The sequence below is a fragment of the Protopterus annectens genome, chromosome 8.part0, assembly GCF_019279795.1.
Source record: "Protopterus annectens isolate FY-2018-M chromosome 8.part0, PAN1.0, whole genome shotgun sequence".
In the NCBI taxonomy this organism is placed as follows: domain Eukaryota; kingdom Metazoa; phylum Chordata; order Ceratodontiformes; family Protopteridae; genus Protopterus; species Protopterus annectens.
In genome coordinates, this window is record NC_056741.1 from 1,869,424,119 (window position 1) to 1,869,441,777 (window position 17,659).

At 37.9% G+C, this 17,659-nt stretch overlaps 1 protein-coding gene across 2 annotated transcripts in view; it reads right to left on the bottom strand.

The window, feature by feature from the left end:
* NR5A2 (nuclear receptor subfamily 5 group A member 2) overlaps nucleotides 1-17,659 on the bottom strand; it is a 672,306-nt gene that overhangs the window by 307,254 nt on the left and 347,393 nt on the right. The gene's annotated exons all lie outside the window — the stretch shown is intronic.

A 17,659-nucleotide genomic window follows, 5' to 3' on the forward strand; every position in this document is an offset into this window, starting at 1 on the left:
ATCAAACCAATAGATCACACAAAGCTACTAGGGGTCACCATTGACAAGGAACTTAAATTTGACAAACACTTAGCCTAGTTATCAAGAAAGTCAATTTCAACCTTTGTTCCCTATATAGAATAAAGCCCTTTCTAACTGATTCCAGCAGACATGCCATCTGCAAAACTCACCTTCTAGCCATGCTCTTATATGCCTCACCTATTTTCACTAACTTAAGAAAATGTGACTTAAACAAACTAGAATCCTGCTATTATAAAGTAGCCAGATCTCATTCCAACCAACTTGCAAGAGCTCATCACTGCAAAGTACTACATCAACTCAACTGGATGGAACTTCTCCACCTTTTAACTTTTAATCAACTAGCTCTAATCCATTCCACACTGTACCACCCAGAAAACTGTCCATCCATTAGCAACCTACAACAGTCCTAGTCCAGCATTAGAACATTATGGTCATCTAAAAAAATTGCTGCTGAAGATCACCAAAGCTTGGAATGACATACCTCAAAATATAGCCAACACTAGCATCACTACCAAATTCAAACAACTGCTAAGGGAACATGTTAATAACATCCATCTTTGCTCCTGCACCCTTCCTGGTTAGCTGCATTAGACAGGCAGATTGTCTTTGCCCTCTCTCACTCCCCCTCCTTATTTCCCACTTAACTTACTCCAACCCCAATACTCCTTCTTCTCCTTCTTCAGTTGCCTGCTTCTGTTTCCATAGCCCTAGAACATTCTATCTTTTTATCGCAAATATTTATTATGGCACTACCCTATTTACACTACTTTTGTATTTTGTATCCTTGTTTTTTTCTACATTATGTATCTCATATTACTTTCTCAATGTGTATCTTATATGAATATTGTACTGTTACAACATTGAACTCTGTGGAGTTTTTTCCCAGGGCCTCCACTGAAAACAGGATATTTTTAGGCCTAGTTGGATATTCCCAATAAACAAATGAAAATAAATAAATAATAAAGCCATGGTCAAAATTTAATAACAACAGTTTCTGGCCAGATGTTGCCATCTAAGAAAAGGAAAGGTGAGAAGTATCTGCACAGGCAAAGTCTTGGATAACACTAGAAAGTCACTGAAAATATAGATGCTGTCTTTATAGAAACTATAGATAAGTCCCTTAATTAGTGTAGCAACGTACAGCTATGAAAGATGTAAAACAGATGTTTGCAGAGTATAAACATACCAAACTATTACAAAATAAAGGGGTAAGAAAATGCAAAATATAAAAACAAAAACATTCTCCATATTTGATGTCCGACAATTTAGTACAGTATAATAATACTTTGATGTGCTAATGAGCTTCATCCTGTAGTCAAGGGTTTGATTCCCTCAAACTCTACTTGTCTGGTGTGTCATTATGAGTAACTTAATTAAAGAAGTGCTCCTGTATCATTCCTGAAAAGAAGCTTGTGTCTTGTGGATTTACTTGATTAGCTAATTACTAAAACAAAATAAACAAATGAAACTAATAAATTTTCATTAGGACCTTAAACACAGTCTTAATAGGCTAATGATAATCTTGGTCCCAAGCGTAGAGACATAAGGTCAAATCCCATAAGAAGGGGCAGAAAAAGCAAAATAAGTGTGCAAGTAGAATATTTCACAGCCATTTGTTTTCAAAGTGAACATGAGTAAACAGCAAATATCTGCATTAGATAGGCATATAAGTACATTCTGAAAGAAAAATGTTTATAGGAAATTTAAATTAATGTCAGATATGTAATGGTGAGAGCTATGGAAGTAAGGGATTATTTGAGCAGCACAAATGCATTAGAATTAGAATTTCTGTGCCAATTCAGAATGAAACAATCATACAATTACATCAATTTAATCAAGTTAAAATGAAGAAGGGAATGTTTAATCATGCATCTGTTATGAATGTAATTACTACATATACAACTAGCATACAAATGCCATTTATAAAAGGTGGGTGGAGGGAATGGATATGTATATCTTTGGGCCAAGGTAGTAACTGAATAGTACATAAATAACAAGTAGAAGAAATCAATGCTAGTGATCCAGGATAAGAGAATTAATACAACACATTTAACCAATGTTTGTTTGTCTTTCGGCTTTTTCCCGGTAAGAGGTTGCCACAGCGGGACTCCAGTCCGCTAATGATTGACAGTAGATTTTTACGAAACGCTGAGGTGTCAGCTCGACGCCCAACCTTCAACGAAGGCGTGCCCATTTACGCACGCATGTCTTGTGAACACTACCCAACCACAGGGAGGACATGCAGACTCCACACAGAAGGCACTCCCAAGCCACGCCAAGAATCGAATGGCAGAACCTCTTGCTGTGAGGTAACAACGCTACCGCCATACCACCGTGGCATAACACATTTAACCAATAATAATAATAATAACAGTAATAAGGAAAGGAGCACCACCCTGACAAGTTAGTGGATTTAGTACTGTGACATGGTTGATGAACAAGGGGTTTCCAAAAAAGAAGTCCACTGAACATCAACAGAAGGAACTGAGCATAAGTATTGACCTCCACACCCTGCAAAAAAAGCCTGCTTCACATGATGAAACATGCAACCAGAATCCTGAGTTTCTTTTTAGTATTAGTTAAAAGATAACTCCTTGGGGTAAGATAAAGGCTTCCACTATGAGTGGATGAAAACAAATGCACAGAGGATCAGAATCCCTGAACAGCATTTTGCGACAGCATCTTAATGAAAAATGTTTTTTTTTAAGTGTTTTTGCAGGGGTCCAGCCCTCTTGCACTCCCTGATGTGGGAGGCAAGCCTCCCACACCACCATAACTTGTATATATACCAACTCCCAGGTCACACTTCATCGAAAAAGGGATAACTTCTGCCCAAAAGGGAATCACATCTTGCACAACTCACTGACAGTGAATTCCTATGGAGGAACTCCAATCATCAGTGAGTTGAAGTGCAGGCAGCTGAAGCTCGAGTGGTCAAGCTTTGTCCACCAGTAGGATAACCAAGATAAAGTGATCCTCTGGAAAAGGAAATGTTCACATGTATATCCAAAAGAAAAAAAAAATATGTTCTCATTTGATTTACTGGTAATTAATTACAGTAACGAAGTGTTAGGACAGTCAATGAAGTTTTCTTTCCCAGAACTGAAAAAAAAATAAATAAATAATGCAAGGTACACATTACAAGCAATTACAACTTTTAATATATTTTAAGGCACCTAATTTTTGTCTTCAAGAATATATAAATGGCAAAAAACAACATCAGTTTCTTAAAAGTTAAAACAGAATTACTGAGAACAGTCAGAAAAGTGAACTTAGCTTACTTCTGCAAACAGAGAAGAGACACAAGGCAGATTGCTTTTGACTTAAAGTACTTTTATACTTCTTTTATGAAATTATTGTTGGAAGACTAACTCTAGTTGTGCTTAAATTGACATAAGAAAGTACATGTGGAATTGCATGCACTGTAGAAGGTGCTTTGGAGTAACCTTTTTGAAGCTATTTGTTGAAAGCTCTGTGCATCTGGCCTGGGCCAATGAAGTACTTGTTTAATTTTACAGCTTTTTCTTGAAGAGTGAAGATGTCTTTCCAGCCCAGGGAATAAATATTGTCTAGACATCCAAAACAAAAATATGATGAAGGGATGATGGAATGGAGTGGTGTGTCTTTTATGACAAAGTCTTTAGGACTGGCAAACGATAGCAAAAGAATACTTTAATTATAGGATAACAAGACAGCACTGTTTTGGTGCTTCGATGTTGTCAAGCTGGGCACCCATTGATATCAGTTGGGTGTTGATAGTGGGGACACTAAGAACTCACTGCTGTCATTCTACAGGAGTCAGGACAAATTTGGATGTAGGTCACTGTTCTGCCATGGTGAGGAATTACCTTATAAACCACACTTACTGAGTGCAAAGGGCAACATTCTTCAGGTGAGGCACAGACACTTATAGAATGGGTACCTATCAGCTTCTGATGGGAAATTGGTGTGTGTGTGTGTGTGTGTGTGTGTGTGTGTGTGTGTGTGTGTGTGTGAGTGGCAGGGATTCTGCAACCTGACCATTAATAACTGTAAACTCTACTTCTTGTCTGAACAATGCAAGACTGTAACAACTGCTACATTATTTCAGAAATTAAAATGATAAGAAACTATAATCACCTACTAGCTCCATCCTGTTTTTAAATGCAGAACACAAAATACATTTGCATTACCATCAGAAGGCAGTTAGGGTTCCCTGAAAATGGCTACATTTTGACTCTTACTGAAAATCCCTACAGTCAAAGAGCCTACAAGTCAGCTGGCTTAGCCTCAACATATAGTAACATTGTTTGGTTGCTTAGCATCCAAACAATAATTACATTTCATGTAGCTGAATTCCCAAAGTGACAGTAAACTTAAGGAAAGGATAGAAAAACATGATTCAAATATATACTGAAGTAAATAACCTTAAAATGTATGTATAAAGCTATTAGAACCTAAATTTATGTTACTTCATACACTCTTCCACAAAACTTTCAATTTTGACAAGTTCTGAACTAGTGACTCTCAACTGTTTCTTGAGTGCCCTGATTTAGTTTTTTTTCTACAAATGTTAAATAGTGAAGATTGTACTGTACTTCCAAAAGACGTACAATTGTGGTAAAGGCAGATGTTGCACAATGCCGCATTGCTAGTTTCATGTTTCACATTTCTTTGACTTCAACATATTTGTAATTAAGTAAAAGTACTGTACTACATAATATACTATGGTCCAGTATGTAGCACAGCTTCAGCTGTTGTTTTAGATAAAATAAATATAGTTATTACAAATGTTTTAGTGTTTATAAAAAAAAATCTAAATGAGGAGGAAGGGCTCAGTTGTTAGTCAAGGAACAGATAGTTCAGCCTTTTTGCCATGTTACGGTACTCTAAACAAATGAACAGCATGCTGGGAAGTCTTGTGGGGACTAATGACTATCAACTGTAAACTGGGGCTGTTTGAGCACATACAAGGAAGATTCAGTAACCAGCTAAGGGGCAGTCAAGTGCATAAGCAGAGAAATGCATGACAAGAAGAGAAAATAAAACAAGGTACTTTTCCGTTAAACCCCTACCACTTTGCGCTGCTGTGTTTTGCCGGTATCTCCTTGCATCTGAATTTACTTATTAGGGCAGACTTCCTTGTCCAAATCTGAAACTGGTGCTTAATATAACAAGGGACTTTAACATGTGCTGCTTTTCTACATCACAGCATGTATTGCAACACAATCAAAGCAACAGTGAAATAAAACAATTTATATAAACTGCAAGCACTTCACACGGTTTGTGTTTTGCCATATTTTAACCTAGCGCCTCTCAAAATGGTTATTTCACCACAGTTTAACTTACATCACGTTACTACATATGTTTAACCTACTTCTAAGCACAATTATGAACAGGGGAAAAAATGACAACTGCTACCTGCTAATTTAACAAAACATTGAAATATACTTATTACGGCAGACTTCCTTCTTCAAATCTCAAACTTATGCTACATTTAACAAGTGAGTTTAACATGTGCTAGTTTTCCACATCACAGCATCTATTACAAAAGAATCAAAGCACTAGTAAAATAAAACTATTTCTCTAAAGTGTAAGCTTCTGTCGCTGCACTTGTTTGGTGTAGGTCATAGCCAAAACAGTACTTCACCCACCCGATAAAGCTGAAAATGCAAGGAAAGCTCCTGTAAAGGACAACCTGCATAAAAACAGACTGATTTTCTAGAAACATAACATGCTCCAAACATAGCAGCGCAAGGTGGTAGGGGTTTAAACTTCTTTGTGTATTTCTTTTTATGTCATCTTTGTCAGTGTTGTAGGAAAGAAGGCAATGTAAACTGCCAACGAAGTACCGGCAAAACACAGCAGCACGAAGTAGTAGGGGGTTAACGGAAAAGTACCTAAAACAAGGTAAAAGACACTATAAAATATGCTTCTACTAACAAGGAAATGGAAATCTGTAACATGGGAGACAGACTGCATTTTCTCTAAGAGTATGCAGCTATGAACTACTAGAAAAGATGTTTGCCTTTGGTTTAGAACACAACATAGAGTAGAAGGGTAGGCATAAATGAAACAAAGGTGTGCTTTTTTACAAATGAAACATAGAAAACATATGCTGTCAGCTGTTCAGAAAACACTAATTCTGTGAAAGGGTTGTAAAATCATCATATATTGATATAGATTTAATGATCTAAAAAGATTTTGTATTGATGTTATATAAATTTTTATGTGCTCCATTAGAGCATATGATTTAATGATATCTCTGTTTAGAAACGGTAAAGCTTTGGGATTCATATTCAGATGCTCAACATGTTTGTAACCCAGTCTTATCCAATTTGGGTACCATTTATTATTTTGTATGACGTAGTTAGCTATTCTTATAATTCTATTGGCATTTATAATTAAATAACAATTTTCAAAGTCAGGTAAATCTAAACCACCTCTATTTTTGGGGGTCATCAAATTATCGTATGATATTCTAGTTTTTCTTGGTTCCCATATCAATTTTGGAAGTTCAATGTGAATTTGTTTAAAAAACTTCTTGGGGATTAAGACTTGAGTAGATCTAAAGCTATATAAACCTAAGAATTAATAATCAACTCATAGACTTAAAAAACTTCCCACTTATAATCAACTTAACTCTACAAGATATATACCCATATCTGAATTATTCTGCTCATGAGCTAAGACAGGAAATGAATCTCCCTAAATCATATCTAGTAATGTTGAGGCAGATTAAAGAATTATCTTCAAGCTACTTTAAAGACTTAACTATTAATAAAGAGGACCTAACGAAATGTACCTTAATATGGCAAGCCCTAGCACAAACTACCAAATATATAACATCCACATATAAACTGATAAAAGACTTCAAATATCAAGACCACCTTCTCATATCAAAGTATTGGAAAGAAAAATTACCATTGGTTGAAAAGAATAAATTAATGAACGCAATTAAATTAACAGTAAAATCAATCTCCCTTCAAAAGTTAGCATTTACCCAACTTACGATATTCAGTAATGCCTACTATACACATCTCAGCTTGTATAAATTTAAATCCAAAGATTCTCCTAAGTGCCCATATTGTAAAGATGAAACTGCTGACCTCTTACATATGTTCTGGAGCTGTAAATGTATATATAAACTTTGGAATTCCCTAAAACTACAACTACAAAAGATGGGATATCAAAATTCAACGCTTTCTTGGGAATTTATGATATTACACATCCCTCCAAATAACCTATCCAGATCCCAGATGATCATACTTATGAATATTTTCCTGCTAATGAAACTATACATAGCTACAAATTGGTTGAGCCCATCTCAAACTTCCTGGGACAATTTTAAGATCTTAGCAATAAAACATATATTAGCCCACAAATATGTTATCAATAATCAAAGTAAATATTCAAATAATCTGAAGATTTGGGAACAAACTTTCAATATTATATTAGCTTAATGCACCGATCACAGAAAACTCCATTGTTATTTATAATATAAAATCTAACCCTATTAGGATATATTATTACAAGAAACTATCTTTGCAGATGTAAATTCTTTATATGTATGTTATTTTAATTGTGGAAGCATTCATGTAAATATTATATATATGTTGCTAGAATGTTGATAGAAGATTTGTCTGGAAATTACCTCTGTATTTCTCTGTTAAATGTTTGTATAAATAAGTGAAAAATAATAAAGAACTATTACTGAAAAAAAAAAAGAAAACACTAATTCATATAGTTTACTCAGCAGTTACCGTTTCTTTTAGAGAAATGTCATAGAATCTGCATTTTCTACTTCAAAAAGGTCTAGTCTCTATTTGGCAGATAGAATCTTAGTGACATTTATACTTTGTACAAACTTACTACAAGGTACAGATAACAAAAAGTTGAGAATTATCCACCTGTCTGAGCTCTCTGAACATCACTATTTAACTTGAAATAAAGAAACGTGTTTTTTTGTCAGAGCTAGAGCCCTCTTCTTGTTTAATATACTGTCCTTCTAACTATGACTACTGCCCCCTTTAAAGAATACCCTTGTATACAACACCACACAATCTATGACTTAAGAGGTCAGGAATTTACATTAGTCTGCACAGAAATAACTTTCTTTAAAATAGTGCCAGGCTCATCAAATAGATAGAAAGAAAAACTAAAGACAAAATAACCTAGCAAAAACTGTAGGGTGGCACAGGGGTGCAGTGGATAACATTGTCATCTTTCAGCAAGAGGTTGCTCAGTTCGATTCTTGGCTTGACTGCCTTCCGTGTTGAGTCTACATGTCCACACTGTGTTTGTGTAGCTTTCCTCTGGGTGCTCTGGTTTCCTCCCACATTCCAAAGACATGCAGTAGGTGAAATGGAAATACTAAATTGGCCATAGGTGTGAGCGTGTGTGGTGTCAATGAACTACCACGGCAGGGCTAGCCACCCAGTGAAGTAAATTTTGGCTCAAGATGATTATCACTGTTGACATGACAACCCAACTCCATGTGCAAAAATGTAAAAAAGGTGTTGTGGATGGATTCGAGAAAAACTGCAAGCCAATTTAGCAAAGGAAACATAATGTGATTACTTTAGACACAAAGCTCATAAAAATTTTACATACAGACATCTACATTAGTGCATTCTTAACACATTTCTGCACTCCATAAGCATTGTGCTGATTCTGTTATAATAACATATTTATACATGTGTATATTTAAACATTTTGAATAAGTATTCTACTGAGAGTTTGCCAAGTCCTATTAAAATTCACAACTTTTGTTGTAATTTCTACAGTGCCATTTTCTGTTATGTGTCTGACTCTGTGTAACTGCTATTTATATAATATATATATATATATATATATATATATATATATATATATATATATATATATATAATTTTATAACAATTATTAACTGCCACACACTGTACTTCATTTCTAGCTGTCTGTTACATTTCCTTCAATTAAGGTGTTGGTGACAACTTTTGCTAACTGTTTTTGCACTGTGACAACACATTTGTTATAATATTGTCACATATACTTTTGTTTATAATATTGTCACATATACTTTTGTTTATAGTACTGTCACATATACTTTTGTTTATAATATTGTCACATATACTTTTGTTTATAGTACTGTCACATATATTTTTGTTGCAATGTATGGAAACTTCAGCTACTGCCTCACTATTGGTTGTTGTCAAGTACTGTGCTTTTGTCATATGGGTCAGGTCATCGCTGAAAATGGTTCTTCGACCAGTCCACTTAGTTAGCAAATGTAAAATGAATAAATACCATGCTAAACACCATATAGTTCTTCATAGAGGAAAGCATACAACAGATTTCTTCCTCAGGCTAAAGTGAAACTGTGATATAAGCCAGTGTGAAAGAAATGCAGTATCTGCCTTTCAGCAGTGTTTTAATTTACCCACATTTATTTTGCAAGACATGGAAACAATATACTTGGTTAAGGCTTTGAGCAGCTATTGAGTTTCATCTTCTAGTCCTGGGCTTAATTCTCCCAGTTGCCATTTGTATAATGTGTGACTGAGCAAATCAATTAATGAGACAAGTCCTCTGAAAGGAAGCTCATATAACCAGCTTACATGGTTAGCAAATGAAGTAAATACAAGATGATGGATGACTTAAGAAAAAACAATAACCCTACTAGGATTTCAGTAGGTGCATTAGGTATGTATTTAGGACAAAGGCATACTCACATAAAACTACTCCTAATGTCAATAACTTTGTCAGTAGTACACATGCTGCACTCATCACGCACAATTCAAAGCAGACATATAGACCCACATATACTGAGGCACTTACATGTAACCTTGTGGAGGTGTCTCTATTTACATCAAAATAAATATACTTCAACAGGACAATGCACTTGAGCTGCTCCATGTTCAAATAACCATAGGTAAAATCCAATACCACGTCTTTGCAAGCTATAGATCCCCCTCTATGACCCAGGAAACCCATATCATGTATTTCAACTTATTAGAAGCACTAACCATCCAACCCAATACCATATTCATGGGTGACTTTAATTACTCCACTATTAACTGGGAATCCTATACGGCATCAAATGTACGTGCACAGAGATTCCTGTATTTTGTAAACACAACCTCCCTGGGTCAGATAGTCAATACACCAACTAGGTGTGCAACCATACTGGATCTGGTCTTCACTAATATGGGAGACTGCTGCACATCCCCTACTGTAATGCCTTCCCTCGTAAGGTCAGACCACAAAATGGTCTCTTTTGAAGTGAAAATAAAACCTGGAATCCCAGTTTAACCGGGAATACTCAGGGACTATTCTAAGGCTAACCTCCTGCTATTAAGTGAGAACCTGGCAAAATTTCAAGTCCCCATAAACCCTGAAAAACTTCTGCCTATGCAGAGCTGTTCACAGAAACTCTGTACAAGCATGTTAGTAGCTGCATAGAAGCAGCTGTATCCACCAGGAAGAAGTACAGAACTAACTCAAAAAGCAAGCCATCCTGGTGGAATCACAAAATCAATCGGATGTACAATAGGAGGAAGAAAATCATGGCAAAAATTAGGAGGTGCAGCACCCAGTAGGATAAAACATCTCTCATTAAACTAAACAAACAACTCAGAGGACAAATAATGTCTACCAAAGCCAAACTTGAGATAAGTTTGGCCTCCCATGCCAAGGACAACCACAAAGCATTATTTAGCTATGCCTGCATCCTCAAAGGCAACACACAATTGTGTGCAGACTTCATTGTAAATGAAGCCACCTATACTGAGCCAGAAGATATAGCAAACCTCCTGGCGGATAAATTCAGCTCCAACTTTACTCCTCTCTCCCCCTCAACCTTCCCTCAGGAAATAGCATCAATATAACTCCCCCTACTATCACTAGGGAACAGGTCCTTAATGCTCTTTCTAAGACCAAGAACACTGCATCAATGTGCCAAGGCAATATCCCAGGTTGCATTCTAAATAGCATGAAACATGACCTATCAGGGCCTCTGGAATTACTATTTAATTGTAGCCTCCAAACAGGCTTCGTGCCTCATGAATGGAGAAAGGCAACAGTCATCCCTCTGCACAAAGGTAGGACATCTACAAACCCTGGAAACTACAGACCCATAAGTCTCACCAGTCTTATATGTAAAGCCATGGAAAGAATTATCATGGAGATGATCAACAGAGGTATAGTAAACCTGCAGAGACTGGACCCAACCCAGTTTGGTTTCGTAAAGGGCAGATCATGCCTACTCAATCTGGTGGAATTCTTTGAAAAGGTCACCAAAGCAATGGATGAGGGCAAAATCATTTATACTGCCCACCTTGACCTGGCCAAGGCATTTGACACAATACCCACATGGACATCATTGACAAACTCAAGAGGTTAGGTACACACCTGTAAGAAACTTTGTGGATAGCCAACTGGCTCACAGACAGGACTCGGGAAGTTAGAATTGAGAAGTCCACCTCTACAAAGAGGCCAGTCACAAGTGGGGTCCGTCAAGGATCAGCCTTTGGACCGCTCCTTTTTGACATTTACTTCTCAGAAGTCAAGGCCAATGTCAATGGTCTCTGGCTGACTAAATTTGCAGATGATTGCAAATTAGGAGCTGTCATTGAATCTCACACTGACACAAATGTTCTCCAGGAGGGGCTGACACAGACTAACAACTGGTGTCAGAGTCATGGACTAAAACTAAATGCCAAGAAATGCATAATAGTATCCTTTGGGAAGTCATCAATCCCTAGTAACTACCTTATTGACAACACAACCCTTAGAGTTGACCCAATAGCCAGGGACTTAGAGACACACATAGATAGTAATCTAGCCTTTGACCATCATGTGTCTACAGTGGTGAGGAAATAATTCTATGTTCCACAACTTATAAACAAAGGTATGGCATCTAAGCCCAAGGAAGTCATTGTTCCACTGTATTTGGCATTCATCAGACCTATTGTTGAGTACAATACCCCCTTTGGTATGTACCTAACCAGGCATATCCAACAACTGGAACATCCACAGAGGTTCCTCACTAAAAGAATACAGGGCATAAGTAATATATCCTGTGCAAAGTGCCTCAAGGCCATATCCCTGTATTCTGTCTCCTACAAGCTTTTGACGGTAGACCAATGCCTGACATACAGGGCATTGTCAGACCCCACTCTGATGGACCTCCTGCATATCTACAAAACAAACAGTGCCAGTTACCAATTACCAGTTCTAAAGACTTAAATATTGCCTGTGATATAAATAGGACCTGCTGGAGAGATAGGTATGTATCCCAGAGACTACCCCATCTATGGATCAGGCTCCCCATCCATGTGAAGCAGAGTTGCTCCCTAACCCAATTCAAGTGCAACTTGGACAATTGTATGGGAAACTGGAAATTCATCCCTGGTTTGGCATCTATGTTTCTGATGCAAACAGGTAACCTGTAAATGGTTCATCTCCCAGGCCCATGCTTTCACTTATCAAGGGTATCAGAACTTGTCAGAGATTTGGGATGCATGGATAGGCTTAAAAAGACCCTTGTGGTCATTAGCCTAGTAAACACCTATGAACCTATGAACTAGAACAACTTCACCCTTATATTTTATTTGTATAGCTGGAGGACTTCCATTAAGAGATTTTTTGGTGCTAAGAAATTCAGCTTTAGGCTAAAAATCTAAATTATTTCAGAGATTTTGCATAATTGTTTTGCAGTGTTTTGTTTCTATGATTGGACCATATGACCAGTGGCCTTTGTGTTAAGCTTTTCTTCAGACAGTTGTTTTTAACTGCTTTTTGTTTTTATGAAATTTGTTTTGTTATCCAGAGGAACACATACACACATGCACACACACACACACACACACACACACACACACACACACACACACACACACACACACACACACACACACACACACACACACACACACACACACACACATTTACAGATGATTGTAAACTGGGTGTCATACTCAAATCCCATTCTGAAATGGAGAATCTTTAAAGTGAACTTACACATGTTAATAGTTGGTGCTTTGAAAACAAGCTAAAACTAAATGCTAAAAAAATTAATATTGTTGCATTTGTTAAACAAGCCCTCCACCCAGCTTACACTATAGAAAACATCCAGTCCAAACTGAAGATGTTGTAAGAAACCTTGGAACATGGGTGGATAACTTATTCTCCTTTGATCATCACGTAGCAACAGCGTTCAGTCTTCTATCTGGCCCAAAACTCTGTATCCAAAGAATTTCTTATCCTTCTATATTCTGCAATGATTGTGCACATAATTGAATACAATGCCCCCTTTTGGTTGTATCTTACTTAACATATCAACCAGTTGAAAAGACTTCAAGGTTCCCTGACAAAAATGATCATGGCCCTAAAGAACCTGAGCTACCAAGAGAAGTTGGAGGCCTTGTTCCTGTATTCAGTATTCTATCAACTCCATAAGGATGTTCTGTGCTCTGTCTTCTGGGACATTCGGGATCCAGCAGTCCAAGATCTTTTATCTCTCTACAAATCAGACTAGCAAAAACTAGAACAAGAGGATGGAACATGCTTCAGTAAATAAACAAATCATGGTGGCGGGATAGCTTTGTCACAAAACAACCATCCCTTCTATGGAACAAACTTCCTCTCCAGATCAAACAAAGTGATGCACTGTCTTCTTTATGAGTTAAACAATTGGATGTATATTCATAAATTCATCCAAAATCAGAACTTAAAACTGTCTGGATTCTTCATAGAATGTCCAGATTTTGCCTGATATTTTTTGGGTCCTCTCCTCATAAAATATGTGGTTTTCTGGCAAATCATTGAGGATTGAAATCACTAAATAATGAAAGACATCGGATTTTCTGATTTTATATTATTCAGAAAATGCATGCTAATGTAAAGCCTCTTATTCTAGAACTCTCTAAGTTTATAAGAGTAATACGTAAAAGTCCCTAATTTTGGACTGTAGTGTCCCCATTATTTTTGGCTTTGAACAGAAATTTTGCACTAAGAGGTTGAAAGGTATACCCCTGGTATGACTGGCCAGTTGCTCCTTGACAATGGAGTTAAGGTCTAATGGTGGGCATTGACAAGGGGCAATTGTCTACATGGCCCAGTTGCCTTGTACATTCTATGATTCTATGATTCAGGCTCCAGTTCTAGGTATGCCTAACTCACAATAAGTATCTCTTTCCAGAAACACTTTCTGTCTTCATATGGTGTCATCTAGGTCACACAACCTTTCCAGAGCTCATTAATATCAATGGAATGCAACTGCATTGTCATAATTTTTTTATTTTAAATAAGTAAATAAAATGGTATGACAAAAAAGTACTGAAATATCATTCTAAATTCAGGAATAATATAACAATTATAATTTCATATAGAAAAAAATAATGTCAATTTCTCATAAAACTGCTAAATCTGTAGTAAAGAAGGCAGTTAATAAATACAGTTGTCACTGTGAACTGAATTACATACTATAGGGTGACATAAACATAAGGTCCTACATCATTGCAGAGAATGCTGCCACTGTTAGTGAACCTGACTGTGCACAGCAAAAATGATTGCTTTGCTACCTCATCCATAACTCCCCAAAGGGTTTCTTGCTCCCTGTGCTCAAAATACTGCTTTGCAATGCTGATATTTCAAGAAGTTGGGGCAACCCATTGAAGGGTCACAATTGTGCTTGTCCTGAAAGAAGCAACTGGGCAACCCAGAGCAGTGCAAATTAGGAACCAAGCTTGAAGTAAATAAACTAATACATAGATAAATAAACTAATTCATGGATAAATATCAAGTTCAGGCTGTTGCTGTTAATAGATTAATCAATGCAAGCCTAACATCCAGTTTATCGGATGCAGATTTCAGCTTACACTAGGGGATCATCAGGGTGCTCTCTGGACAGCCAATAAATATGATTTCTCCAACATGTTATGGATTTGCCACAGTCCTATCTTCCAGCCAGTCATGCTCAGGACAACGCTAGTGGGCTTTGAATAGGAACATTTCTATAAGATGCTTGGACCACATCACTCAGCTCCTGTTAATCTGAAGTTACAGCAAAATGTACCCCAAGGCTCTCTTAGATCAGCATGATGTCCATCCTGCCAAAGTGACCCATCTAGTACTGGTGAAAGCCTTCATTTTCATGTCCATTTTTTCAGTTACTACCCAGAGCTCACAATGAATAGGTGAGGGGGTACATAGGCTCATCGGTAAACTGAAAGTGTTTCTGAGATTTCAACCCCTAACTACCCAGAGCTCACAATGAATCAGTGAGGGGGGTACATAGGCTCATCGGTAAACTGAAAGTGTTTCTGAGAATTCAACCCCTAACTACCCAGAGCTCACAATGAATCAGTGAGGGGGGTACATAGGCTCATCAGTAAACTGAAAGTGTTTCTGAGATTTCAACCCCTAACTATCCAGAGCTCACAATGAATCAGTGAGGGGGGTACATAGGCTCATCGGTAAACTGAAAGTGTTTCTGAGATTTCAACCCCTAACTATCCAGAGCTCACAATGAATCAGTGAGGGGGGTACATAGGCTCATCGGTAAACTGAAAGTGTTTCTGAGAATTCAACCCCTAACTACCCAGAGCTCACAATGAATCAGTGAGGGGGGTACATAGGCTCATCAGTAAACTGAAAGTGTTTCTGAGATTTCAACCCCTAACTACCCAGAGCTGACAATGAATCAGTGAGGGGGGGTACATAGGCTCATCAGTAAACTGAAAGTGTTTCTGAGAATTCAACCCCTAACTACCCAGAGCTCACAATGAATCAGTGAGGGGGGGTACATAGGCTCATTGGTAAACTGAAAGTGTTTCTGAGAATTCAACCCCTAACTACCCAGAGCTCACAATGAATCAGTAGGGGGGGACATAGGCTCATCTGTAAACTGAAAGTGTTTTTGAGAATTCAACCCCTAACTACCCAGAGCTCACAATGAATCAGTGAGGGGGGTACATAGGCTCATCGGTAAACTGAAAGTGTTTCTGAGAATTCAACCCCTAACTACCCAGAGCTCACAATGAATCAGTGAGGGGGGGGGTACATAGGCTCATCGGTAAACTGAAAGTGTTTCTGAGACTTCAACCCCTAACTACCCAGTGCTGACAATGAATCAGTGAGGGGGGTACATAAACTCATCTGTAAACTGAAAGTGTTTCTGAGATTTCAACCCCTAACTACCCAGATCTCACAATGAATCGGTGAGGTAGGTACATATGCTCATCAGTAAACTGAAAGTGTTTCTCAGATTTCAACCCCTAACTACCCAGAGCTGACAATGAATCAGTGAGGGGGGTACATAAACTCATCTGTAAACTGAAAGTGTTTCTGAGATTTCAACCCCTAACTACCCACAGCTCACAATGAATCAGTGAGGTGGGTACATAGGCTCATCAGTAAACTGAAAGTGTTTCTCAGATTTCAACCCCTAACTACCCAGAACTCACAATGAATCAGTGAGGTGGGTACATAGGCTCATCAGTAAACTGAAAGTGTTTCTCAGATTTCAACCCCTAACTACCCAGAGCTCACAATGAATCAGTGAGGTGGGTACATAGGCTCATCAGTAAACTGAAAGTATTTCTGAGAATTCAACCCCTAACTACCCAGAGCTGACAATGAATCAGTGAGGGGGGTACATAGACGCATCTGTAAACTGAAAGTGTTTCTGAGATTTCAACCCCTAACTACCCAGATCTCACAATGAATCAGTGAGGTGGGTACATAGGCTCATCGGTAAACTGAAAGTGTTTCTCAGATTTCAACCCCTAACTACCCAGAGCTCACAATGAATCAGTGAGGTGGGTACATAGGCTCATCAGTAAACTGAAAGTGTTTCTCAGATTTCAACCCCTAACTACCCAGAGCTGACAATGAATCAGTGAGGTGGGTACATAGGCTCATCAGTAAACTGAAAGTGTTTCTCAGATTTCAACCCCATAACTACGCAGAGCTCACAATGAATCAGTGAGGGGGGTACATAGGCTCATCAGTAAACTGAAAGTGTTTCTCAGATTTCAACCCCTAACTACCCAGAGCTCACAATGAATCAGTGAGGGGGGGTACATAGGCTCATCGGTAAACTGAAAGTGTTTCTCAGATTTCAACCCCTTATTCATCATCATTTATCAGTTTAATTCATGCAAGACTGCAGACAGTGCCCGATCTCAGACTCAAATCCTCTTTGCCATCAGTCATAAACAAGACCCCAAAAAGTTAAGTTCCTGCACTAAAGGCAATTGCTCCCACCCTATTTGAAGACAATAAGGCAGTGGCTCCCACCCTACTTGAAGACAATAAGGCAGTGGCTCCCACCCTACTTGAAGACAATAAGGCAGTGGCTCCCACCCTACTTGAAGACAATAAGGCAGTGGCTCCCACCCTACTTGAAGACAATATGGCAGTGGCTCCCACCCTACTTGAAGACAATAAGATAGTGGCGACCACCCTAATTGAAGACAATAAGGCAGTGGCTCCCACCCTACTTGAAGACAATAAGGCAGTGGCTCCCACCCTACTTGAAGACAATAATTCACTCTTTTCTTTGGAAAGTACCAAATCCTCAGATTTGGAGATGCTGATTTTCATACTGGCCACTTTATGCCAGCAGACTATCATCTGACAGTGTATTTGACATTATTATCTTATAAAGCTAAGA